This window comes from Anguilla rostrata, chromosome 17 (assembly GCF_018555375.3).
Source record: "Anguilla rostrata isolate EN2019 chromosome 17, ASM1855537v3, whole genome shotgun sequence".
Taxonomy (NCBI): domain Eukaryota; kingdom Metazoa; phylum Chordata; class Actinopteri; order Anguilliformes; family Anguillidae; genus Anguilla; species Anguilla rostrata.
The window spans coordinates 21,895,043-21,922,443 of record NC_057949.1 but is presented as its reverse complement, the minus strand read 5'-3'; the positions used below and the strand labels follow the sequence as shown (position 1 = coordinate 21,922,443).

The following is a 27,401-nucleotide window of genomic DNA, read 5'->3' as shown; positions in this document are numbered from 1 at the left end:
TGTCACCTCCTGAGTGGTGCGAACAAGCCCATAAACCAGGTCACCCTTTTCTTTAAAGGGTCATTCATTTCTGAATTCACAAGAACTCCAGGAGAGAACGAGGGGAGCATATCACACAAAGCATTCCAATGACCATCTGCAGTTAGGTTCTCATAGAGTCTGTGTCAGAGACCAAGGCACCTGTTTGTAAGGCCCTACAGTGATCAGAGCTTTGATCATGCAATCAGCTTGACCGTAATGAAAGGTGTTTCTGTGTAAAAATGCAGTTTCAAGAAAGGTCACTGGGTCAATCACTTGTGGTGGAGATTCTTTGCTTTGTTAGGTCGGTGAAATGCATTGCATCTAGACCATGTTCTATATCGCTGTATTGCAGGCCAAACCATGAGCATGGTCTAGAGGCAATGCACAATTTCACCAACCTGAGAAAGTACACAGGCTCTCCACGGGCACTCACAAAAAGAGTATTACTTTTAATTTTGTATTACTTCTCCATAGGGCAGAGACAGCTCGGAATTACAAGTCCAGTTCGCAAATATAATAACTGGTATTTTGTAAGCACTTGGCCTGGGTGTTTGTGTACCTCACTTTTTTTTATGAATGAATGTATCTCTTTTTTTGACCAACCGCTGTGCTGCGAGGACAGACGTCATCGTTCCTGAGTGCTGTAATTAAGTGAAAGTTGATTCGGTTGCAGGCGAGCACAGCTTGATTGAAATAAGTGAAAAATGAACAGCATTCAAAACAGGAAAAAAACAGGCTCAAGAAGAGCAGATCGAGCATTATAAAATATGCTAACTGACAGGTGGAAAGGGACAGTATGAATAGTGAAATCTCGGGAATAAAGCAATCATTGTGAATGGCACTCAACAGCAGATTCATCTTTGAATCTGATGACGAAATTACTGCCGGCATACATTACAACCACTTTGCCTTACCTTAGTGGGGCAAAAGGAAAGGTTTTGCAAAAATGACGTAAATCTGCCCCGAAAGCAAGCACAAACCTACACAGCCCAGGTTTGTGTAACCAGAACATACATCGGCAGGGCAGCCATTGAAATGGCTAAAGCATATCTCTGTTATACAATACGTATCGCCGCGTCACAACCAGACAGGCTGACGTGTTACGATCACTGCTCCATCCTCTTACAACAACCAGCAGCTGGCATACAGGGAAAATTGAGATTTAAAAAAAAAAAGCAAACTGATCTAAGCAGACCTCACAGACTGTGTCACACTAGTTTGCTTTCGCTTCTTAGTTTAATTCCTGCCTTGGCTAAGATTTCAAAAATGCAGAGTGCATTTATTGATTGCAATTATAGTGAACACAGTAGTATGGAATTTTGCACGCAGCACCTAGAATTATTAAAAGCCAAAGCAAAGTGGAACAGTTATGAACTTGTACTGGTGACCTTTGCAGGTGATTACAAGTTCAAATCCTTGGTGGGCGCCTTTGTTGTAGGAATAAAACCACACGTCTGTTTGGGGCAATGCCTGCCTTGACTTGCTACAGTTTATATTTACTCCTGAATACAGAAACCTTCTCAGATATGTAATGTGTGCTCCTAGGCAACCAAAATACAAGTACGAAAAGAATTGACATTTAATAATTTGTTTGCTTGCTATTAAAAAGAGATGATTGTTTTTTTTTTACATTTATCCTTTACACTTACCACTTACCACCATTTTGGGTGGGTCAAAAGAAAAAACAGTCGTTACAAGAGGGATAAAATAAATGATAAGAGAGAAAAAGTAAAACTGAATGTATGGTGGTCTCGGAAGCAACGGAAGAATGCAGGAATGAAACAATAGGTGTTGCTGCATGCAGTAATGACTGTAGCCTGCCGCCCCTCAGTGCTCTTGCAGGCAGATGGGGTACGGCTAGCAGGGAACGAGAGTGAGCAGCAGACGTATGCAGTATGAGCAGCAGGACATAGGCAGTAGTGGCTAGCAGACATGCAGTAGTGAGCTAGCAGGACCGTATGCAGTAGTGAGCTAGCAGGACCGTAGCTAGTGGCTAGCGACGTATCAGTATGAGCAGCGGACCTTCAGTAGTGCTGCAGACCGTAGCAGTATGCTAGCGACGTATCAGTGTGAGTAGCGGACGTATGCAGAGGACTAGCAGGCGCGAATGCAGTAGTCAGTGGTGCAGGCGGTCAGTAAACAACAGGGCCACAGAGTCACATGAGCAGGATGACACAAATGGGGGGCGGGGGGGGTAGACATGCACACGTGCACAGCTGTCGGCCATCTGGCAGCCACAGGTAAAGAAAGAGATGGGAAGGCAAGAGGTAGCGGAGAGGACTTACCAAAGAGCTGTTAATCACATACTGAAGCACATACGCGCACACACACACACACACACAAACCTGCACGTGCACATGCACACACACACCTACATGCATGCACAAACGCACACACACACACACACACACACACACACAAACCTGCACGTGCACATGCACACACACACCTACATGCATGCACAAACGCACACACACACACACACACACACACACAAACCTGCACGTGCACATGCACACACACACCTACATGCATGCACAAACGCGCACACACACACACACACACACACACACACACACACAAACCTGCACGTGCACATGCACACACATATATACACGCATGCACAAAGGCACACACACACACACAAACCTGCATGTGCACACACACACATACACCCACACGCATGCACAAAGGCACACACACACAAACCTGCACATGCACACACACACACACACATACACCACACGTATGCACAGACGCACACACACACAAACACACAAACCTGCACGTGCACATGCACACACACACCTACATGCATGCACAAATGTGCACAGATACACACACAAACCCGCACGTGCACATGCAAGCACACGCACACACGTGCATACACGCTCACACACATGCACACGCACACCCACACACATCCAGTCAGGTTCACACACGTGTACATACACTAACACACACATATGCACTCAGACACACAAGCGCGCATGCACGCACGTGCATACTTATTGAACAGAACAGAATGACATCAACCTAATTATCAGTAACAAACCCCAAGCAAATGTCAGACTAATGTCATTAGCGATTTAATTCTCTGACTGCTCCCCCGTATGTAGAGCGATGAGCTGCTCCATATAGCCCTGCTAACAGCGGATCACAACACAGGATCCAAGGGTCCGAGCTCACGTGCTCTCCTGAAAGGACATCTAATTTGCGCACCATCACGGCTTTCATTGGTCTCATTGCTGCCATTACCAGGACCAGCTGTGCGTTTTCCCCTCCAGGGCAGCAGGCCCCGCCCACAGTCAATGCACTCTTTAAAGCTGTGCTCCCACAAGGCCACGGCACGCCTGACTGAGAACAAATGACACCTGGGCAAACAGAGCCGCCTGAGGTGGGAGCCGGGGGGGGGGACCGTGTCACGAGACAAAGAGACAGGGCAAAACATAAACACCGAACACGCAAAGTCTGGGGAGTGGAGGGGGGGGTGGGGGAGGGGCGGCACAACGTGGAGAGAGCGCAAGAGAGATTCTCATTCCGTTTTAACGACAACATGTTGCCATGTATCGTCATGCTAATGAAATATATCTGAACTGGAGACAGAGCAAAAGAAAGAGAGAGAGAGAGAGAGCGAGAGAGAGAGAACATCATCATGGTTCTGTTTTTGTTGGTTTGGTCAAGGGCTTCTCTGCCCACCCAGTCCGCCAACGCTGTTTTCCGTGCTATTGGAAGAGCAAATAAAAGGCCTGTTCCCGCGAAACTGCAAGCCTGCAAACACTGCTTTCCAGGCAAGAGCGGCTGTTTATGGAACACGCACCGATTGCCCTCATACATCAGGCAGAGGTGGAAAAAGATCAGGACACAGGGTTTTTCAGCTATCCAAGATGATGAGGGAAGACAAATAAAGCCTAATGCTCTCTCCCTCTCTCTCTCTCTCTCTCTCTATTTCTCTCAGAGACAGAAAAACAGAGTGCCAGGGGCATTCAAGCACACTACCATGGAAGAGAGACTATTTACTCCCTCCATACACGGCATTGAAGAGGTGCTTTTTCGCTTTATGACCCCCTCCCCCCCCACCCCCCACCCCTCCTCCATGGACTGTTTACAGTGGGATTGGGAGATAAACCAGACAGATGACTTGTCCCCATCAGTCAGATCCCCACCGAGAGCAAAACAAAGGCAGCGTTCGCAGATTTCGTTTCCCCGAGGGCTACCCGTCACGCAGGCGAGAGCTTCCTCTGCCCGGCTTCAAAATGTCGAAACGTTACGCGTTCCCGTCCGAGGTACCCCTCACCGTAACACGCCCTGTTTACCCCCGCGCGCTGAAGCGATCAGCTGCCACGGCGGCCCAAAGCAAGGCCTTCAGCCCGAGGGCCATATTCACCAGGGATCTGCAGGGCCTTCAGCCCGAGGGCCATATTCACCAGGGATCTGCAGGGCCTTCAGCCCGAGGGCCATATTCACCAGGGATCTGCAGGGCCTTCAGCCCGAGGGCCATATTCACCAGGGATCTGCAGGGCCTTCAGCCTGAGGGCCATATTCACCAGGGATCTGCAGGGCCTTCAGCCCGAGGGCCATATTCACCAGGGATCTGCAGGGCCTTCAGCCTGAGGGCCATATTCACCAGGGATCTGCAGGGCCTTCAGCCTGAGGGCCGTATTCACCAGGGATCTGCAGGGCCTTCAGCCCGAGGGCCATATTCACCAGAGATCTGCAGGGCCTTCAGCCCGAGGGCCATATTCACCAGGGATCTGCAGGGCCTTCAGCCTGAGGGCCATATTCACCAGGGATCTGCAGGGCCTTCAGCCCGAGGGCCATATTCACCAGGGATCTGCAGGGCCTTCAGCCCGAGGGCCATATTCACCAGGGATCTGCAGGGCTTTCAGCCTGAGGGCCATATTCACCAGGGATCTGCAGGGCTTTCAGCCTGAGGGCCATATTCACCAGGGATCTGCAGGGCCTTCAGCCTGAGGGCCATATTCACCAGGGATCTGCAGGGCTTTCAGCCTGAGGGCCATATTCACCAGGGATCTGCAGGGCCTTCAGCCTGAGGGCCATATTCACCAGGGATCTGCAGGGCCTTCAGCCTGAGGGCCATATTCACCAGGGATCTGCAGGGTCTTCAGCCCGAGGGCCATATTCACCAGGGATCTGCAGGGCCTTCAGCCTGAGGGCCATATTCACCAGGGATCTGCAGGGTCTTCAGCCCGAGGGCCATATTCACCAGGGATCTGCAGGGCCTTCAGCCTGAGGGCCATATTCACCAGGGATCTGCAGGGCTTTCAGCCTGAGGGCCATATTCACCAGGGATCTGCAGGGCTTTCACAGACGCTAACGAGGCAAAAAGCCTTTGTCCGTACTTAGTACGGCGCCACACTGGAGTTCTTGTGCCGGTAAGAGAAAAGGGGCATCCCTGAACTTTGCGGGTTTGGGTTAATGCATATGTATCCTAGGGTGTTCTAAAGTTTCTCTTCCTTTCTCTTCCTGCTCTCAACGAAGGCGGACGCTTTTTCCTCTGCTCCCTCCCTGCCCTTATCTGCCCCTGCTTGCTGCTCTCTTGTCTTGTGCTGCGTCTGTCTGAACTATCCGGAGCCTCTCTCTGCATTTCTCTCCGAAACCTAAAAGCATGGATCTGATCAACTGGTCTCTCAACGCAATTGATAGTATTTTCTCGACGAGAAGAACGGGTCAGGGAGAGCCCTCTTGCCCTGACGGAACGTTTGCAGCCGGATACACGATGGACTCCTGGAACGAGTGGAGGGTCGTGTGCCTGTCGATTCTTTCCGTTGAGGATGTTGAAGACGTTTACTTGATTGGAATTATGATAACAGGCTTTCTGCTGTTTGGAGCTGGCAGCATCCTGATTTATCGCAAAATGCCGAAGGCGTTGGCAGCACTAATTGGGAAGCTGCCCGCCATTGAGGGAACGGGCAGGGCTGTCAACACTCAGACTCAAGCGATTTGTGAGCTCAATCGCAAACTGGATGCGATTGGATCGCAAATTCGCATGACGGATACCAACTTGGAGAAGTTGTCGGTTCGGCTCACTGAAATGGGCCACTAATTCGGATGATTGGAACAACGCTGAGAGAACCACAGGACTAAAGGTAGACGAAAAATGCAGAAGTCTGCCTGAACCCAAAACAATCCTTATCCTCATTGGCTCCCCCACATCGGCCTTGGAAGGCTGATATCTCTCCACTCTCCTGGATTGTTATGCAGCCAGATGCTCGGCCCTACCCCCACCTCCCTGCTCCTATGGAACTTTGTCTCTGGATCAGGACTCTTCGAGGTTATCTCCACGGCAACGGCCGTGTCCTCGTCATCAGTATCAGACGGCAGAGACAATGTTGAGACTGTGGTGGAGATGAAGTCCATGGACTTACACACACACGCACATGAAGACAACACACACACCACCTCCTACTCAACGCCTTCTTGGCTCCCACCCCCCCTCCCTCCCCCGTTACAGTGCAGTCTGCTGAGGGTTGATGCGCTGCGCCTGAGCGGCTGCGCGCTCCCCCAGTGTCTGTGCTGCGACACTTCCCCTCCCCGACACCCTACCCCCTACCACATGTGCAAGTCTTCGAGTTTTTGTTGTAATGTTTGTAAGGTTTGTAATGTTTTTATGATGTTGCTATGTGCTGAGGTTTTTTCTTCGTTTCAATGAAACGAGTGCCCTCTCGTTTCATTGAAAGGACTGTTTTTCTTCCTCCTCCTTCCTCCTGTCCTCTCATTTCTCATCTAATAAGTTGGCGCCGCAGATGGCTGCCTCGGTGTGTTGACCAAAGCAAATTCCTCGTATGTGTAAATGTACTTGGCAATAAATTCGATTCTGATTCTGATTCTGATTCTGAGTTAGACCGCAAAAGTACAACAGGAGAGAATGGATCTTTATGCATGTGACCTGCTAAAGCTGATTTTAAAGTGGCTGGTGGTCATTGCAGAAAAGGTAATGTGTCTGTTATGTAACGCCTGCAAAAAGCAGACTCCCCTTCACCCATCCACCCACCACCCTCCTCCCAAATTTACCGATTAGTTTATTTGTCCCCGGATGGACCCTGAGTTTGATAAATGAGGCGAAAAATGTCATCATGACCCGCGTGACTTACGGATGATAAATGAATGACTTGGGTGACCAGCGTGCATGCAAAGGTCGTTCCGGACGTCACCATGAGACACGGCTTCAGTTGCGACTAGTTCGCTCGCGAAAGACTGAACTGTTCAAATGGCATGAGAATGCCACGGGTATGCATGACAAATCCGGCAGTGTGGCTTCCCCTGTCCCCATCTCCAGAATCCATTCCACCCCGCTCCTCTGCAGATAATTGGATTCTCGAAATTAATCCAAGTGGCGTGAGTCACAATCATCTGGATATTTCGTGTGGTGAATAGGTTTGTCAACCATTCAAACCACCAAAATGGGAGAAACTCAGTGATGCCATATCATTTCATACTTTAATAGGACATGTATGAATCTTTATTATTATTATTATTATTATTATCATTATTATCATCATCATTATTATTATTATTATTTTTATTATTATTAGTAGTAGTAGTAGTATTAGTATTACTACTACTATTATTATTATTATTATTATTACAAGAGATGGACAGAAACTGGAGTAAGGAGATCCCAAGAGGCCAATGAAGATTAATTATCTGAAGGGGCAAGCCACACAAGCCACACAAGTGGATATGGGCTCGGGATTCTTGGAAGAGGCTTCAGGGTAATAAATTCAAATGAAAATGAATCTCAGATCTCAGTGTGGGCCTCCACACACAATGCCGGAAGGAGGGTTCACTTGGGGCAGAAAAGACAAAGTCACAGCAAGCCCCCCTCCCCACCGCCACCCCCCCCCCCCCCCCCCCCCCCTGCTTTAGTTCTCACACCGGATTTTCTGGGAAAGGAGCTCAGAGCATCAAATGGCCTATCTGGAACATGCCTTCCGAGTACTCAATGCAATCTGTAAATCACACTCTCCTTTGCCTTTTCCTTCGGAAAGGAAGCCACACCTGTCCTTGGTAGCTAAACCCACAGGGTTGCACCACGTTCATTAATCTAATATTTTTTAATGATAAGATTTTTGAAAAAAAGTACCTATCTAAGGCAGTACACGAAGCACACGCTAACCCCCTGTGTGATGCAGAGGAAAGATTAATGATGTGTGCCGTGTCCAACCGAACACTTTCCCTGGGTTTACTTTTCCTCACAGCAGTAATTAGTCCCGCCACTGGCCCCATCTGACCTCACTTAGCAGTCTCAGATACCTGCTCACCTGTTGCACCATGGGAATAAAAACCAGCCCACGCAACAACAAAAAAATAATCCAACCTTAATGCCTAATCTGGAAAAAAGATTTATAAAAAACAATAACACGGAAACAAAAAGGGCAGGGGTGAGGATGGGGTGACTCCAGTACGGATATAACCCCCGGAAAAACAGAAATGATGGAAAAGTCATCTCGGGAGATAATCAGGTAATCTTCACAGCGAAAGCCAGGCAACACCTCAGAGATTAAAATGGGAGATCAATGCGGCGAAGAGAGAGGCTGTTTAAATCAGGCCCCAGCTCCAGGAAGGAAACCGCTAGGCTCATTAGCCCCAATTTCCTCTGCTCGATAAAACTGCGAGTCGGCGCGGCTGGATTCTGTGCCCTTTCTCTTTCCACAGAGCCTGTGCGCCATTACACCGCCATTAGAGGCCCCGGTCTGGAAGCCGGTGATGATGAGGAAACGTGCAGGCACCATTTCTCCCAAACCGAGAGAGCAGCCAATCCACACCTCGCGGGAGACCATTTTCCAACCATTTTCAGGAAGCGGGTGGAAATATCGATGAGTCGTGGATTTGACTCAGTAACACCGTTTCGCCATGGCGAGCAAGGCTTTCCGATTGGTTCATATCAGCTGGTGACTGATTGGCAGTATCGTTTGAGCAAGTGAAAATATTGCAGGATCCTTTTTTTTTTTTCGATTTACGTAAAAATCCCAAGGCGTGTGAGGAAAGAAAAATGCATTTAATTGTTATTAATTAATGCATTTAAAAACACTTGCACATAATTGCGATTTGGGCACGCGTTTCTTGCAGACCTGTGCCAGGAAAGCAGCATTTTTATATTAGTGCCTCCGAACAGCAACTGTGTGTTACCATGGCGAGCTGCCACATGCCATATTAAAGTTTATTGGGTAATTACGTGACATTTAAAAAGAGGCCATTCTGAAAGATGAGAGCGCACAAATTTGTGATCTCTGTTACTTCATGCCATGATGTAACTTAGTTGCCAAGAGACCATTTAAGTCAGTGCTTAATTTAACTTTAAAAAAAAAAAACAACAAAGAGTGAAAAGTGCAACAAAAAAAGGGGATGTCATAAGATTCAGGAACACTTACAGGCGTTGGATTTACTTTCAAACTCAGTAAATGTCATTCATTCTGGTTATAATGGTCATTTTCCCCCTGAGTTCTAAGACTGACATTTGACTGCCGGGACTGTGTTTGTGCAGAGTTAGCACTCCTCCCGTTCACACACGAAAGCCTTCAATCCAACGTGCGTTTAATTACAGGGGAGGCTGACCAAGAAGACGACAGCACGCGGGACGACTGACAGCACGTGGGACGACTGACAGCACGCGGGACGACTGACAGCACGCGGGACGACTGACAGCACGCGGGACGACTGACTCACACTCCCGGTTCGAGACGTGCGGGTCGGTGCTCACTGCAGGCATGTGTCTCAGGCATCTACAGCGTGTTTAAGGATTCGACAGCAGTGCCCGCATAGTGCGATTCAAACACACAACCGCCTGAGTTCAGTCCCAAACCACTAACTGAGGGTGATGTGAAAGGGTGTTTCAGTCCATTTTAACAACTCCTTTGCCAGCAGTCCAAATGTACCAGGAGCACAGAAAATCCCACATACAGCACTATAGGAGAGGGTAAAGAATCCAAAAGTGTGCCCAAAACACACACTCGAATACACACACACACACACACACACACACGCATGCACACACACACACACGCACATATATACACACACACACACACATGCACAAGCACACACACACACGCACATAATTAAGTAGCCAGGAGGTCTGTGGCTGTTTAAAGCTTGTCCTTTTTTACATGCTGTAATGGGTTTTGAGATATGAGATTGTTAGTTGTGCGTGCAAACTCCCCTTGCCTAATCCAGTACCCACTAACAACACTGAACATGGCGATGTGAACATACGTGCAGTTCCCCCACCAAATCGGTCACATCCCTGTGGGTCAACATGACAAAGCAGCCCACTCACCGCATTGACCACAACCAGCCGGAAAACACTGACAAATCCAGGAAATGCCCAAGGCTGGTCAAGTGCACCAGCGTGGGTTGACAGCAGCACCACGGACACTGAGTCCTCCCCTCCCGTTTCTGAGCCGATCGGCCCACATGTGGGCCAGTGTGACACTCATCCGCTGTTTTTAAATTTTCATCTTCTCATATTGCTCCTGCGCGCAGCTGCGCCAGGATCCTTTACAATTATGAGTTCATCTTTATCAGCGACAACGCAATTACTGGCAAAATAATTCCCGAAAGAGGAAGATGTGCCAAGGAGTTTCAAATGGACTTTTTTAAACTTCCCATTTCCATTTGAAGATTCTTAAAACCCGGCCATCACGTTGGGTGTCGACACATCTTGACCTGAAGCGGAAACAAACAGTTCCCTCATAATATTTTTCTGCATCTCAGCGATAAACAGGTTGGAGGTATTCCCCCAGGCGAAGAGCTCACATTCGGTATTACCTCGCTGGGCAGCGTTAAAGACGCGGCTCCTCGGACCTGCCCAGAGCGCTGACCTGTGGGGGGGCCCGAAACGCGACCAGCGTTAGGTTAGGTCTGGAAGAGCTTATGACTAGCCAGCATTAGGTAGGTTAGGTTAGGTCTGGAAAGAGGCTTTATGACTAGTCCAGCATTAGGGTTAGGGTTAGGGTTAGGGTCTGGAAAGAGGCTTTATGACTAGCCCAGTGTTAGGGTTAGGGTTAGGGTTAGGGTTAGGGTCTGGAAAGAGGCTTTATGACTAGTCCAGCATTAGGGTTAGGGTTAGGGTTAGGGTTAGGGTCTGGAAAGAGGCTTTATGACTAGCCCAGCACCGTTTCCGTTCTCAGGCGTGTCCAGGGGGAGACGCATGAACGGGTTTTAATCACAGGAGCTCTCGGCTCACCAGAGCTCATAATTACATCACCCGGCGTGTCGCACGCGCTCTCCTCCCAAAGAGCTGCTTGACGGCGCCGGAGAAAACGCCAGCGCGTCGTCAAGGCGATGAGCTGGCTAGCCTGACGGACCCGCTCGTTTGTCGATCAAGCGGACGGACGTGCGTTTTTTTTGGTGCCGTGAGGGACACGCGCGGGGCCCCGCGTCTGACGGAAGCCGAACACGTGGCGTCTCGTCGAGGGCCACGCGAGCCCCAGCTGAGTGTTCGGGGGGAGTGGGCGGGGGGGGCGGGGACCGCACGGGGAACATGGCGCTCCTCTGGGGAAGGCCTCCAGCAATGCATCTATAAGCCAACCCGCAAGCCTAATATTCACCCCGAATGCACCAAACGAGCACTGAAATGAACTAAATAAAGCAGTATTCTCCTCTGGGGAAGGTTAGCCTCCAGCAAAGCATCACTTCACCACCCATAAGCCTAACATTCACCCCAAATGCACCAAACAACCACTGAACTGAACTAAATAAAACAGCAACGCAGTGGAACCTTCTGAGCATGGGACTGGAGGGGGGGGGGGGGGGTGGAGAGAGAGAGATGGGAACTGAAACATCTAAATTGATGAAGGGCTGAAGAGAACAGCACGATGCTAACCAAACGAGCACTGAACAGACTAAATAGCAGCACTCTACGGGGAGACCTCCAGCAGCACATTAAGCCAAGAACAGCCAGCGAGTTACAGCACGAGCCTCACATGGGCAGTGCAAAGAGTGACGCTCTTAAGGGCTAAGAACAGCAGTCCCTTGTCGCGAACGCGCACAAGCCAGAGCGAATCGTCATATGCAGCAGGTCAGCGAGTTCACGGCTCCAGCCAAAGTGCGCGGCGTGCTCTTCGGGGACAAGCAGAGCGGACTCTCGGCTCAGAAAAACCAGCTCGGCTTTCACAAAGCCTAAACCAGAGCGTCCGCCGGTCTCCCATCCCGAACCTACTGACCCGTAGTCTGAGAACCCTATGTGCACTCGCAACACAAGGATCATTCACCTGGCCTGGCATCGAGTGTCCCCTGGCCCCGTCTCAACGCACTACACTAAATATAATTAAATGATACAGTATATAAGTAACACAGCACAACTGCATATCTACTAAATGGAAACGATATCATGTCACGTAAAGTGAGATCTATATTATATTATTAAAAAAATTTGGTTGAAATATACGACTTGGTGGCATTTCAAACCGACTGATGCCCTGCCACAGTGACAAGCTTTTTTTTTTTTGCTTTATTCGGACACGTGGAAAGCAGAAAAAGGGTAACAGACAGAGACGGACCTACAGCTGAGAAAGTGTCACGTTGGGGACCGAACCCCCATAATGCACATGGCCCGAGAGTCGGCCCGCCCCGCGTACCCCCGCCACACGTCCCGGCGAGCGGCGAGCGTTCGCTCCGCCCCCCCAGTCCCGCGCATCTGAGAGGCCGGAAGCTTCCGCTGAGACGCTCAGAGAGGGGCCCATTACATAACCCTAATTACACAGCTGACAAACAGGCCCGGTTTGAAATGAGCTCTTTTAATGAGTCCCTGTGGCAGGTGCTATTTGACGGAAAGGGAAGAACCACTGGCTCCATCGCCAACACCTCCATTTCCAAGATGCTTTCTCCCCCCCCCCCAGAATGTCCTTCATCTAATGTGCTCTTCAAACCTCAACACCAACCCCTGCAAATAGGGTGCCCTTAGAAGTTCTCATTTATCTTTTGGCTAACTGGAGAAAAAAACCTATTTGGGAGCGACAGAACCAGCTTCCGTGTTTCAGAAAACCTGCCTCATCAGAAGAGAATATGAAAAATCATTCTGGACAGCAGAATATTATTAGTCAAAAGTCAAAAACACTTCTGCAGATCCCAGATCATTTTTCAACAAAACTTGAGCTTAACCCCAAAATGTGTGACCATATGGAGGACTAATAATTCTGTTCTGAATATTGGTGAATATTTGAATAGTGAATTATCAATAATTACCAGCAATGTGCAGTAATTTTATTTGAAGTGAGCTTTAAATAAAGTCAGATTTGACCCAGGCCTGAGCGTGTCCATTACATCTGTGACAGTGTCTCTGTGAAATAAAATTTTATGTCGATTAACATGTCTGTCTGTCCGTCTTGTTATGTCCTTGACAGGCTTGTCCTACTCCGTCTGCCTAGTCTCAGGTTTCTTGTGTACCTATGTGGGTTTGGCCAATCAACTGTGATTCTCTCTCTCTCTCTCTGAAAGGGCACTGTCCTACCAACCCGCTTTTTCCTTGCATTGTCATACTTTAATTAATAAACCCATTTGTAATCAATCCCATTTTGTGATTGGCTCCCTTACGTTCTGGCCCTTTCGAGCCGGGGTGGAAGCGTCCGTCCACCTCCCTCTGCCTGAAGCCGTATTTCTATGGCTGTCGCCGTGTCCATCTCCACCAGCTCTTCTCCAGCTCAGCCCTGGGGCCGCCCTGACTGTCACCCAAGACGTACTTTCGGTTGGGTTACTGTTCCGAATGCGTCATCCCGCTACACCCAGATGGATGGAGCAGTACATCTACACCACTCCCCCCCCCCCCCCCCGAACTGATTCGCCTCAGTTTACTCTTCTAAATAAAACAACGTGCCCGTGTGAAACACGACACCCCCTCACCGGCAGCGCAGTTCACCGGAACGCAGTTCAACTGAGCCAAGGTTCACCCGAACGCGGTTCACCCGAACGCGGCGACCGAGGCCGCCCCCAGACCAGACATGCCGCGACCTCGGGAAGGAGAGGGGGGGTGGGGGTGGTCCTCTGACGTTAAAGGAAAAAACTGAAGCGCAGGACCCTTCCTCGAGCCGGCCGACCCCCCACCCGCCCTCCCACCCAGCGCCCCGCCTCCCCACCCCCCCCCCCCCCCCGATCCCGTTTCCCTGACGGTGACACCACAGGAGGACCCGGCCGATCCCAGCAGCCCCGGACAGAGCCGGCGTCCGCGTGGCTAATGAGATGTGAAATGTGCGTGCGCCCAGAGGCCAGCTTGTGCAAATAACCTGCGGGACACCTCCTGCCCGCCCGCCCGCCTCCCAGGCCCTGCGTTTGTTCCGCTCCGCTAACGCGCGGGTTTGGTGGTGCGCGGGTTTGGCGGCGCGCTGCCTGGGACTGCCTGGAGGGTGCTGGGACGGCCGCGGCAGAGGGGAGCTGAGGCAGCGCTCATTGGTGGGGCTCGGGGCGGGAGAATCCTGGCGGTAACAGCTGTGTGTATGGGGGGGGAGGGGGGGTTATTAAGTTCAGGCCCGGTGGTGATGGGGCTGCAGGGCAGCGGGTGCAGCCTCTCGCTGCTGTTACCCAGCAGGACTCAACAGGCGTGTGATGAGATGCGGAGTGCAATGGCGTGGAGAGGAGGGTAGTGACCAGCGTGAGGACGTGGTGAACAGTGTGATGATGTGAACAGTGTGATGATGTGGTGAGGAGTGTGATGATGTGAACAGTGTGATGATGTGGTGAACAGTGTGATGACGTGAACAGTGTGATGATGTGGTGAGGAGTGTGATGTCATCATGAACAGTGTGATGATGTGGTGAGGAGTGTGGTGAACAGTGTGATGACATGGTGAACAGTGTGGTGAACACAGATGGCATGTGAACAGTGTGATGATGTAGTGAGGAGTGTGATGTCATCATGAACAGTGTGATGTGGTGAACAGTGTGATGATGTGGTGAGGAGTGTGATGTCATCATGAACAGTGTGATGATGTGGTGAGGAGTGTGGTGAACAGTGTGATGACATGGTGAACAGTGTGGTGAACACAGATGGCATGGCGAACAGTGTGATGATGTAGTGAGGAGTGTGATGTGATGTCATCATGAACAGTGTGATGTGGTGAACAGTGTGATGATGTGGTGAACAGAGATTACATGGTGAACAGTGATGATGTGGTGAGGAGTGTGAGAATGTGGTGAACAGTTTAATCATGTGATGAGATCTATAATGTGAACAATGGCATCAGGCAGAGGTGCCAAACCAACACCAGTCCAACCCGCCCCCCCACCCCCCACCCCACCCAACCCCAACCCCAACCCCAACCCGAGGTCCAGGATGTGTGATCATCGGTCTACTTAATGCCTGCTCCTACCTGACTCACACAGTCCTTGTAATTGTGCAGCCAGTTTAATACCCAACTGAGCCAAAAGCACCCGTCTGGCCCTTTATTCTACACCCTTCATCCCGCGATGCGCCGGCTGACTCATCATGACCCAATCTCCGCAGGGGATCCACTTCTGATTGGCCAGTAGCTACATCCTGCCACAAACTCTCCACCGCACAAGAACAACACTGAGATGGGGGGGGGGGGGGGGCTGCGAGCATGTCACACAGTCTATGTAACCAATCAATCAAGCTCATTCAGCTGCCTTCACAATTACAGTAATTAGACCAGTCATAGTTGAGCTCCATTTTATTTGCACGGAGAATTTTAGAGACACTGCCACAAAAACAAGAAACAGGAAAAATTAGGCAAGACCGAGCCTGACGAGAGGCACAAAAACTCCCCAGTAGGAAGAACGTCAATTATTTTTTTTAGCTGTTGTTTTGTCCGTTGTTCCAAGGTATAACTAATAATCAAATTTCGCATCCGGTCCTGTAATTTCACATATGAACTGAATTTCCATTTAGCCTCAAAACACCAGCTACGTGCGAAGACAAAAAAATAAACGATGCGTTGTCAGGGTTAGAACACGTCTGAAATTGAACGACACGGCGTACACAGAAGCAGCCGCCACCGGTTGGACAGGAACTCTGTCATCATGACAAACACCGTGTGTGTCATACAGGGGAGCTCAAGCCTCCTGCTCTGTAGGCAGGCATATTAGGTACTTACAAAGACACAAGCACGCATGCACGAGGACACATGCTCTCACGCGAGCACACATGTATATTCGCACGTCCGCACATGCACGCATGTGCACGCGCACACAGTGCACGCCCGCCAGAACCCAGAAATGCCCTCGAACATGCGCGCACATACATACACACCGACACACAAACATCGCGCATCAAGCACAGAAACATCCCTCCCAAGGCAACATCACGCTGATACCTCCTGTTTGCAGGCTCTCTCTTTCTCTATCTCTCCCTCCCCCCCCCCTCCTTCCTCCACCATGGTGGACTTTAGCCTCTGAGCTAACAAGCACAGCACTGGGCAAACTGTGTGGATCAGCTGGAAAGAGTGAGTAAGTGAAGGGCTAGTGAGTCAGGGTGGAAGCACAGCCTCACAGTGCATGCACTCCAGGCTCACAGGGAGATGATGCAGGAAAGTCTTACTCAGTGAATCTGACCGACCCCGCCACGACCTCGGAGAGGCTGACGCTTCCATTCCGGAAGGCTTTCTTTCGACCGAGCGAGCTAACTCGTTAAGGAGAAAGGCCCGCCTGCGATCCGTTCATGCACCTGGATAAGTTCACTTCGGCAGTTCAGGTTCAATACCCCACTCAAGGGTACAACAGCACAGACACAAGGGTGGCAAGCCCAGGTCACAAACCTTCACGCTGCGCCGGGAGTTAATAGTAAAGTAGTGAACGAAGGGAGCGGAGAGGGTGGGGGGGGGTGTAGGAGGAGAAAGAAAAAGCTAAACAAACCCAGAGGAGCTGCGTTTCGAAACGGGGAAAACAGGCAGGGGACAGAACACACCATGAGAAATGTACTATGCCAGCACGAGACGTGCTCCTGCATACGCTCAACGCATTCCGCAGATTTTTTTTAACCGCCACGCTCCGCCCCCCCCCGCCCCCCCGCCCCGCCGCCGTACCTTCGGCGTACGCCTCGGCGCATTAGCCGCGCGGGGAGAGGAACAGGAAACAAAACAGCGCGAGCGGGACACAAACAGCGGAACGAGGAGCGGGGAACGGGGTAATTGCATTAGCGCCCGCGTGCGTACACATGCATTTCGTTCGGCGTTAAAAAAAAAAATAATAAAAAAAAAAAACGCGTGCGGTAACGTTTCGAAGCGCGTTCCCTGTTCCTGTGTTCCTTGTTTCGCGGTGTACAAAATCGCGCGAAACTCCTCTTCCGCGGCAGCGTCAACGGTATTTTGTAACCCGGTGAGCAAGAGACAAAACACACCGCGAGAGTAAAAGAACGTAACTTAGCCGATGTTAAGCTAGGGCAGCCATTCAGCAGTTCCGACAATCATTTTGCCTTTTGTGTGCATCTGGCACTGGGATGAGCCTGGTCCTGCACATAATAACAATAATACGCTAGCTATCCGGACCGCTGCAACTGACCATAAAACTTACGTCCCTTTATCACAGCTGTTTTGTTTACACTAATTGCATTTTTTTTTTTTTTTTTTAACGTCCAGGTTACCTAACAAGTGCGTGCGGGCGTGCGTGCGTGGGCGTGAGAGTGAGTCCAGGACGTGCCATCCAGACAAGCTTGTCCAACAGGGTGTGCCTTCCAGATCCATTGATTACGACAGACCGACTCCTTTCAGGGACAGCACTGATCACTCCCTGGCAGGACAAACCTGCTGGCCCAAACCCACCCTAAAAAAGGGCCAGTGATTGGTCAGGATCTTGATAAAAAAAATACTGGCCAGCTTTCTGGGACTGGACGATCAGGACCAGCTCTGAATAACAATTTTTACATAAGGGTCTTTTCGGGTTCCGAGAACACATCCTTCCCTCCAAAGCCCCTGCTACTGGGAAACACACCAAGAATGATCATCCGAAAAAAGAAAAAAAAAACATTTTAAACTGAATCCTAACAGAGTTGGAAGTTGCCAGCACGATTGGCCAAGAACAATGAAACGCCCCGCTGAATATAAAATATTACGAATGTTTAAATGTGTTACGCCACAGCTGGATTCAAATCCATGACCGTTTTTTTTTTTTTTTTTTTTTAATATCTCATTCAGCATGGAGTAGTTTGAGCTGCAAAAGCACAAATTAAGTATTAAGAATTATATAAATGTGAATGGGAATTACACAACCAAACACATCAGTAATGGAGAGTCCCTATTTGTGCATAGATGTACTTAGAGCTCATTTAGTTCTGATCTGTTAAATGAGGGTTGATTGTAATTAGTGTCATGAAAAATGATTTGCCCCCTTCCGGATTTCCTTGATTATTGCATATTTGTCACATTAAAGTTTTCAGATCTTCAGAAAAAAATGTAATATTAGACAAAGGGAAACAAAGAAGGTTATCAAACCATATCACCCATGTGAAAAAAAATAATTGTCCCCATAAGCTGAATAACAGTTTGCATCAACTCTAACCACAATAACTGCAACCAAACACTTTCTATAATGTGATATCAGTCTTTCACACTGTGGTGGAGGAATTTTAGCCCGCTCTTCCTTGCAGAACTGATTTGAGACAAATTGGTTGTTTTTCTGAGCACGACTTGCTGTCTTCAGATCCAGGCACAGCATCTCTGTGATTTTGTGATTAGGCCACCCCAAAACCTTCGTTTTGTTCCTTTTCAGCCACTCAAACGTGGACTTGCTTTTGTGATCTGGATCGCTGTCGCGCTGCATAATCCAGTTACTTCGCTTCAGGTTTCAGCTCGCGGACAGATGACCGGACATTCTCCTTGAGAAGTTTCTGGTACAGAGCAGAATTCATGGCTCCTTCGATAATGGCAAGACGTCCAGGCAGAAAAGCATCCCCACACCATCACACTACCACCACCACGTTTGACTGCTGGTACGATGTTCTCACTGTGCAATGCTGTATCTGCTTTACGCCAGTCATAATGGGACCCGTGTCACCCGAAACGTTTCACTTTTGACTTGTAGGTTTGTAGAACACTATTCCAAAAGGCTTGAGGATTAGAGTTTTTGCACATGTGAGATGAGCATTAAATGCTTCTCTTCGTCAGTAGCAGTTTCCAGTACTCTTGTATGAATCCCGCTTATGTCCAGTCACGTTCTCATTGTGGAGTCATGAATGCTGACCGCAGCTGAGGCTAGAAAGGCCTGCAGTCTCTTCCGGGATCTTTTGTGACTTCCTGGATGAGTTTCTGCTGCGCCCTTGGAGAAACTTTGGCAGGTGGCCCACTCCAGGGAAGATTCACCGCTGTTCCAAGTGTTCTTCTTCTGGAGATAATGACTGATTCGGTGGAGTCCCAGAGCCTTTGTAAATGGCTTCATAACCCTTTACAGTCTGAAACTGTATATATAACTTTTTTCCAAGTGTTCTTGTAAAAACTTTGTTGTAACTACTTTACTCTGATGGTAAGGTTCAGAGTTTCAGCGTGCCTGGCTGCAATCAAGCCTGGTAGCAAACTGCTGAATGTAATCATCAATTAAATTTGGTTAAATTGCCTGATTGAGTAACTAAGGGGTAATTACCTTCTCAAGTGGGTGACTTGGGTGTTTGATAACTTCTTTTTTTTTTCATTTAAAAAAAATTAATTTAAAAAAATGTTTTGTGTTTACTCAGATTCCCTTCTCTAATATAACATTTTGCATGAAGATTTGAAACACTGCTGTGTGACAAATAGGCAATAATACAGGAAATCAGGAAGGGAATAAATGTTTTTTCACGGCACTGTGTATGCAGTAGTAATCATATGCATGTTTCCAGACTCCCGTTTTCATGGATCCATACCAACGGCAGCGATACTGAAGAATTTGCTTTAAAAATATGGAAGGAAGTGTAGAAATGATTCATTTCAGGATTAATGGAAATCAGCCCTGCAAAGGAAGTCCTTGACAAGACATTCTTAACACACTTCATACCAGTTTGCATGCAATTTAACGCAAGCTCTTTTGTGAAATAATTCCACAATTAACATTTACATGAATGAACTTCCTGGATTTCATTTTTTTTTTTGGTGAACAGATGATCTATGTAATTGGCTATGATGTAATGTTTTCAAATGAAATACAAAGTGAAAGCATGATTGCACGAGCACAGGGTCGGAGTTCAGGAAGCACAAGAACTCTGGCATGACTTTTCTTGGCGCGATGTTGACGAACGTGACCAAAGCAGATGCCTTGATGATGTCATAAGAGGTTGCCACCCACAGCTGTAGATCCTGTGGGCTGTTTGGCATAATGCACCTGTGCCCACAGACAATGCCATTCTCCCATGCTTGTGTACTGTCGTCCTCTACTTCAGGTCTAATGAGGCGGGGCGCTCTCTGTCACGGTCCCCTCATCAAATCAGCTGATCCATTACCTGCTCACCTGCCCCCGGGTTAATGAGTTCACCCCCTGCAATCCAGGCCCTCGCACCGGCAGGGCGACTGTTTTCCAGACACACACACACACATGCGCACACACACACACACATGCGCACACACACACACCTACTAATGCGTGCACACACACATGCTCGCACGCATGCACGCAGACCTAGAAATGTAGGCGCACACACACACACACACACCTAGAAACACACACACACACGTGCACACGCACGCAAGCCTACGAATGCACGTGCACACACAAACATATGCATATTACTTCATACTGGTTCCTATTTCAATCTTTTTGTTTTGGCTATATACACACGTACAGAACACTGGATGCCACTGTTGTATTGACATCATTCAAATAAAGCCCCCTTTCAAATAAACCAATAAAATGTAGGAAGTTTGTTTTCTTGTTCTCTCACAAGGAAAGGCTGGCCTGTATCCTTTTATCACTGTTTGAACTGCACCTCCTCTGTTCTGCACATGGAGCAGGTACACAGCTGATGTTTCAGCAGAAGAAACTGAGGATTATGGACTGATTGTTGTTATTATGAATGGTACATTAGCCTCGTCCACGCCTGGGATTCAGACTGGGGACGTGCTATTTACCCATCGAGCTGTCTGGCCCTCGTTCTACATTATCAACACCACTGTCGGGTGTAAACAGAGACTGGGGTGTAAACAGTGACTGAGGCAGTCGGTCGTTCTGATGACCATTTCCTGTTATTTATCAAAAGGCGTGGCATCTCCCCTCGAGAAATACATGCGAATTCAATTGAGACTACTACAATGTTATCAAAATAAACCTCGATGCGGCACGGAACTACGCCCGCTTTTTTTTATTATTAGTTTTTGCTTTACGGGAATTTTTTTTTTTTTTTTTTTTTGGACCCAACTTCTGTAAATAATTGGTTCATGGACACGCTCGAGTGTTGTTTGGGCTTCTGACTGAAACGAAACCACCCCCGCTACACATGCACGCCTCGCCTGCTCAGACAAAACAGGAAGGTTAAAAGCGTATCGCACACGCCCATCGATCCCTGATCAAAATCCTTCCTTGAGAAATTAAATTGAGCAACCGGACAACAACTGCATTTCTGTTCCGCCATATTGAAACGTCAAGGCAAAATGATTCATCCGATTAATCCTGACGCTTGTCCGCCACTGTCTGCCCCGTGCAATAGCCCTACCTCCCCTCTCAGTCAGCTGTGCTCAGAACGTATCGCACGTGATGATGTCACAAACTTCTCAAACAGGCCCAACTCTCAGAATGTTCCAGCACCTGGGGGGGAGCCCACTCCAGTCACAACACAGCCTTATGTCTTATGCCCCCCCCCAGCCCCCCCAGCCCCCCCATTGCAAGTGTAAACATTCCCCTCGCAATGTTTCAACAGGACAGGAGGAGCCGTAGGTGTGGGGAAACTGAAAAACATACATTTTTTTTGTGGGAGGGGACTTGTGTGTGGAAGACCATTTAAGTTTACCAGATAGCATTTCATAGCCGGCTCGTCACTGGAGAGGGCCGTGGAAAGAGGTTATTTGTTTATACAGGTTACTCTGCGTTTTTATTGGACACAGAGTGGGTATGGCTGTGTGGAAACACAAACACTGGCCTCCCCATGCAATGATTACCTTTTTTGTTTTGTTTTTTTGTTTTTTTTTGCCAATGTGAACGTGGTGAAAGGGAGGAAATGAGCGTAACCAGGCGGGGCTCTCTGCGGGCTCTGAGCGCGCTCAGAAGCCACTGCTCTGGGCAAACAAGACAAGAGAGACGAGACACCGCTTCTGCAGCATTAACACAGACGTCACATCACCGTTTACCGCTTGAGAGAGAGAGAGTGAGAGTGAGTGAGAGGCAGAGAGAGACAGAGAGAGTGAGTGAGTGAGTGAGTGAGTGAGAGAGTGAGTGTGAGTGAGAGTGAGAGAGTGAGTGAGAGAAAGAAAGAGAAAGAGTTGAAAAGTGAAGTGAAGGGTGGGGTATTGGGTAGGTTCAAATATGTCACTTATAAAGGAAACAGACAGCTTTTATTGATTTCTGGTGTAATTATCTGTCAATCAGTGAAATGTGTGCATGCGTGTGTGTACACACCAGTGAAAAACATCAACATAGAAAGCATGTGGTTGTGTGCTTCAGAGGAAAATCAAACACCTGTGTGTGTGTGTGTGTGTGTGTGTGTGTGTGTGTGTGTGTGTGTGTGTGTTATGGAGACTCAGTATTGGCCGTTGGCTAGGAGAGGTAGGTAACAGGGCTGCCACTCTGGGGCTGATTCGCGAGGAGGGGGCCAATCACATTTATGAGAGGGTTAGCCCCTCCCCGGCACAAACAAACAGAGCAGTGCACAGTGAAACACACCTCCCAGAGTGCATACACATACTCTACACACCAAGCTCTGACTTCTCCATGGAAATACTGGCTAAAGTGTTTTATGGGGCTTAGTTTTGTTCCAGAGGCATTGTGGGTAAAAAAAACACCTTTTTTTAATACACCTTTGGAGTTTAGACCACTACAGCAGTCTCTAATGAATCACTGCTCACACAGAGGCAAGTCGCGGTTTCTGCCCTCTTGTTAAGAGCATCGCAGGAACGTTATTTTAACTGGTTTAAATAGCAAAGACACGTTTTTATTTATTTTGCCAGTCGACCACCACACTTATCCCAGTTTAAGACACTCAGCTTTGCCACAGTGCAAATGTCCAGCAGGGGGTTTCTTACGCTGCTGGTGGGCTTTATGAACACTGGCGTAGAAATCTATCGCCAGTCACCACACAGCCCTCACACCTGCCCTCACACAGCCCTCACACAGCCCTCACACCTGCCCTCACACCTGCCCTCACACAGCCCTCACACCTGCCCTCACACAGCCCTCACACAGCCCTCACACCTGCTCTCACACCTGCCCTCAGAACAGGCACTGGTACGCCGTTCTGATACGGGCATACAGCGTAATCACAGGTCTTGTAAAAGTACGACGGCAGGTGAGCTGCACTTTTGTACATCGCTATTGGATAAAAGCGTCCGCTAAATAAATGTAATGTAATGTGAGTTTTGTGGGGGTTTTTTTTAGGCAGGAGAGTCAATAGACAGATCCTGAGTTAAGAAGGCGGTCTGCTGCAAAGGGGGGGGGGGGGGGGGTGGGAGACAGGTAAGTGAAACAGACGGGTGCGTCGTGGCACACAGCGTTAAGACGAGCGGACAGACAGACGGACACCCCCTCCGCTGACAGGCCTCAGAAGCTAAGAGCAGTGAGAGCGGCCCTGGCTTTATCTAATGGGCCAGGTGCTGCGGTTACCTAACGCCACTGAAGAAGCCTGTCTGTGCCCCCCACAGTACTTCGCAACAGCCATTGAATGGGGGGGGGGGGTCCTTTAATGACACTCCTCGATAGGCCAGCAGGCTGGCTTGTCAAATGGCCCTTCAGAAACAGATGTCCAGCTCGCTCATCCTTACACGCATAGAACAAAATCAACTGCACCACGCAAGGATGCGAGCAAATACAAACACGGAGAGAGAGAGAGAGAGAGAGAGAGAGAGAGAGAGAGAGAGAGAGAGAGAGAGAGAGAGAGAGAGAGAGAGAGAGAGAGAGAGAGAGAGAGAGAGAGAGAAGAGAGAGAGGAGAGAGAGAGAGAGAGAGGGAGAGGGAGAGGGAGAGGGAGAGGGAGAGAGAGGGAGAGAGAGAGAGAGAGAGAGAGTAAATACTTGGCACTCCTAGAGAAGCTCCTCTCTGCTCGTGTAAAAAAAAAAGAGGTTTTTAGAGAGGTTGTGTACTGTTCTCAGGACACACAATAACACGATCCCCCACGCTCTTCATTTCCAGCAGCCGATGCAGAATTCCTCTTCGTTATTTTACATATGAAATTATTCGCCCACTTGCTTAGCAGGCACCGTTGTTAACTAGCGGAGCTTACATTTCCAATACATTTCAATGGTTAAAACAGATTGATACACACAGAAAACGTGCCTGAAAACAATGTCACAACAGCAGTATCTAACCTCTGTTTAAATCTTCCAGCCTGGCATACAGGCTCACCAGTCAAACCATTGCGCTCTACACTGCCCACTATTGGCCAATGCAGCACCAAGCTGCCTATCACAGAGCGGGGCAAGGCGGAGGAGGACTATCATCCGAGTTCTTGGAAACCCTGGCTCCCTGTGAAAAAAAAAAAAAGGTGGACTCTCATGGGCCACTGACCAGCTCCAGCTGTTCGGTGCCAGGGTACCATACCTCTACCCAAATCCGTCAGCAACCCTTCTGGGGAACAGACGGGATGTACAACCACATAATCGGACCCTGGTTCCTGTCTGGTATCGGCTAATGATCAATTGATGACGACAGATGATGATGGGGGGGGGGCGGGGGGGGGGGGGGCAATAATGGAAGGGCCCCTTTAGCACTCCGATGCTAAACTTACTCATCCCAAGGGCAATGGTACTCATCCCATGGCACAGGCATGTCCATAGGTCATTTATAATGGATTGCACATACTGATTAAAATATAGCTTGGTAAGCAACAGCTGGCTCTGCAGTCTCTGGGAACTTGAATTGGAGGAGACAGCTAGTCGATTCACACAGTAAGCCTGCCCCCTGCTGGTTTAAGTGAGGAATTGAATGTTTCGAGCAAAGTAGAGCACAAAATTGGATTTCGTTCCCTGGTGCACTTGTATGGTTTTACTGTTCTAGACTTCATTAATAGAATCTGAATACGAAAGATTGAAAAAAAATTTAAAAAACTATTGAATTGGGTTGGGACATTGCAGGTGGTACTGTATGATAAAATAAAAAGGAATCGGCCACATCGAATTTGCTATTCCCGTCTGAACGAACAGAAAAGACAAACAGTGACAAAAGAATAAGAAACGGGATCCGTCTCTGCGGGTGTTGGTGATGTGTCTAGACGACGGCATTTTCTCATATAAAAGGCTTGAAGCATGTGCCAGTAATGTTACAATACGAACACAGACCACATGCCGTGTGGGCGGAGGGGTGGGGTGTGTACGTGTCTATTTTTAGCATGGGTATGTGTGTCACTGCCGCATCTTGGACTGGTCCTGATGCAAACAGCCGCAAAACGCGCTAAATTGAGCAAGTCAGGCTCCTTGTTCGGTTATTTTAGGACCGGAATTGCGCCCAGTTCCCAAAGGACAGCGTCGTGTCTCAAAGATGTCGATAAGTCAGGCCTTAGTGTCTCTTACCGTAAGCAGTTACAGGAATAGCTCCGCTACTCCAGGTCAGACACGCTTACCTAGACCACGGAGAGCGGGCACGCCCTTCGCGCAGTCATCTACTGGGAGCTGGAGGTGTGGGGGAACAGCGGGAGAACTGTTTAAAGAGAGAGGAGGAACAACATTGATTGCCGTATTTCTGCAGCCCGGTACATAACGAAAGCAAGTCGCATCAACCATCTGTCTTGGAAACACAAACACAGAGAAAGGCTGGGTAATGATGTCGTGGTTGGGGGGAGGGGGGAAGGGGGGGGGGGTTGTAATATGGACACCCGCCCTGAACCCAAAACCATCCCTCACACAACCTTCTTCCAAAAGCACATACTATTGTTAAGCAGAAATTCCCGGAGTAAAACTCTCTAATCAAATCCCACAGCTAATAATAGCTATGTTCCCATTAGAATACTGTAGCAAATTTACCTTGGTGCGCAGCAGCCCTTCATACAGACGCCAAGAAATATTTTTTTACAAATTTCACTTTGATGCATCACGTGAAATGAGCCACGCTTGTTGCATCGGTAATGAGCGAATCGCATGACTGGTAATTCAATGGAGCCACGCTTCCTACGCAGTTTCCATTTGCGCTAATGCACGTGTCTACTTTCGGCGCAACATCTGCCGTGTTCTGTGCAGTCGTACCCCTTTAATTTTAGTGGCCACAATTGCATTAGGCACATCGCACAAATTTAGCCGTCTGCACCCTCTAAAGTTACATAATTTCGCTCAAATGGAAGTGCAGCAACTGAAGCAGAGCACGATAACACGACATAAAGCTCTTTAACAAATCAAACGCGCACACTGAAATAGGCACATTACTGGTCGTGATCAGCTAGCAAAGCAGCCCTCCAGGCTTAAGCCAAAACCAAAACAAAAGGTCACGAAGCAGTTTCACGCGCAGGTGCAGCTGAAAGTCATAAATACACCAGGTGATACGCCGTGTACCGCTCAGTCACCAAAGGATTCTAACATGGATTCACTCAAAATTAGTCCTTAACATTGAGGAGTAATAGATACACATAAATACATGTGTTGGTTTTTTTGTTTTTCAACAAAAAAAAGATATTGTTGAGTTCGTTTTTTTACGAAATGGAGAGAAAAAAAAACTATTGCATTTAATCTTGAGGCAACGTTTACAAGCGTTGATTGAATCTAGGTCCGATTAATTGTTTCAGCGCGCGCGCAAAATGGATTGTAACCGGAGCATGCGTGGATTTGGATTTGAGTTTGATTCGATGCCTTTTTCCTTTCGGGCCAAATAATGATTTTTTTATCTTACGTTAATTGCTCACTAGTAATTTATATGCTGTGAGGGCAATAAAAATATCTTATAAAATGACATAGACTGATTGTTCCATATCAATCAGTTTTTGTTGGAGTTGGTGAAGGGGCGACTACTATGGGCGTTTCAGAAATTTAGGTTGGAGAGCATCCTTTTTTGTCTCTACGAGTAGGCTTTTTAGTGTATTGTGAAAAGGTATTTAGCAGAAATCACCATTATATTTGTATTTGTTGTGGGTGTGGAAATGGTATTGTGTGAGTGACATGAACAGTACTCATAACTCAAAATGGCCGCCTTTCCCATCATGTCTATATATGGTAAAAACTGACAAACAAAAGGACAGCCAATGTCTGTTGATTAATTAGATGTATGTGAATCAAAAAGTAATGACTGGTCATCAGTGATCTCAGGATAGAGGGAATAATTACTTCTCTGTGGATTAAAGAAATCCCAGGGTGCACTGGGTCCTCTCATTAGGAGCATGATCAA

At 48.4% G+C, this 27,401-nt stretch overlaps 1 long non-coding RNA gene across 3 annotated transcripts in view; it reads right to left on the bottom strand.

Moving 5' to 3' along the window:
* LOC135242861 (uncharacterized) overlaps positions 1 to 26,788 on the bottom strand; it is a 78,254-nt gene extending 51,466 nt beyond the window's left edge. Inside the window, exons 1-3 of one of the 3 annotated variants that reach the window (XR_010326488.1) lie at positions 26,054 to 26,785; positions 25,654 to 25,730; positions 21,824 to 24,560 (exon numbers count right to left, since the gene is read on the bottom strand). This is a non-coding gene — a long non-coding RNA (uncharacterized LOC135242861). Of the gene's footprint in view, positions 1 to 21,823; positions 24,561 to 25,603; positions 25,731 to 26,053 lie in introns of those variants that run through there. The other 2 variants (XR_010326487.1, XR_010326489.1) reach the window with 2 other exon arrangements.
* Positions 26,789 to 27,401: the final 613 nt, after the last annotated feature.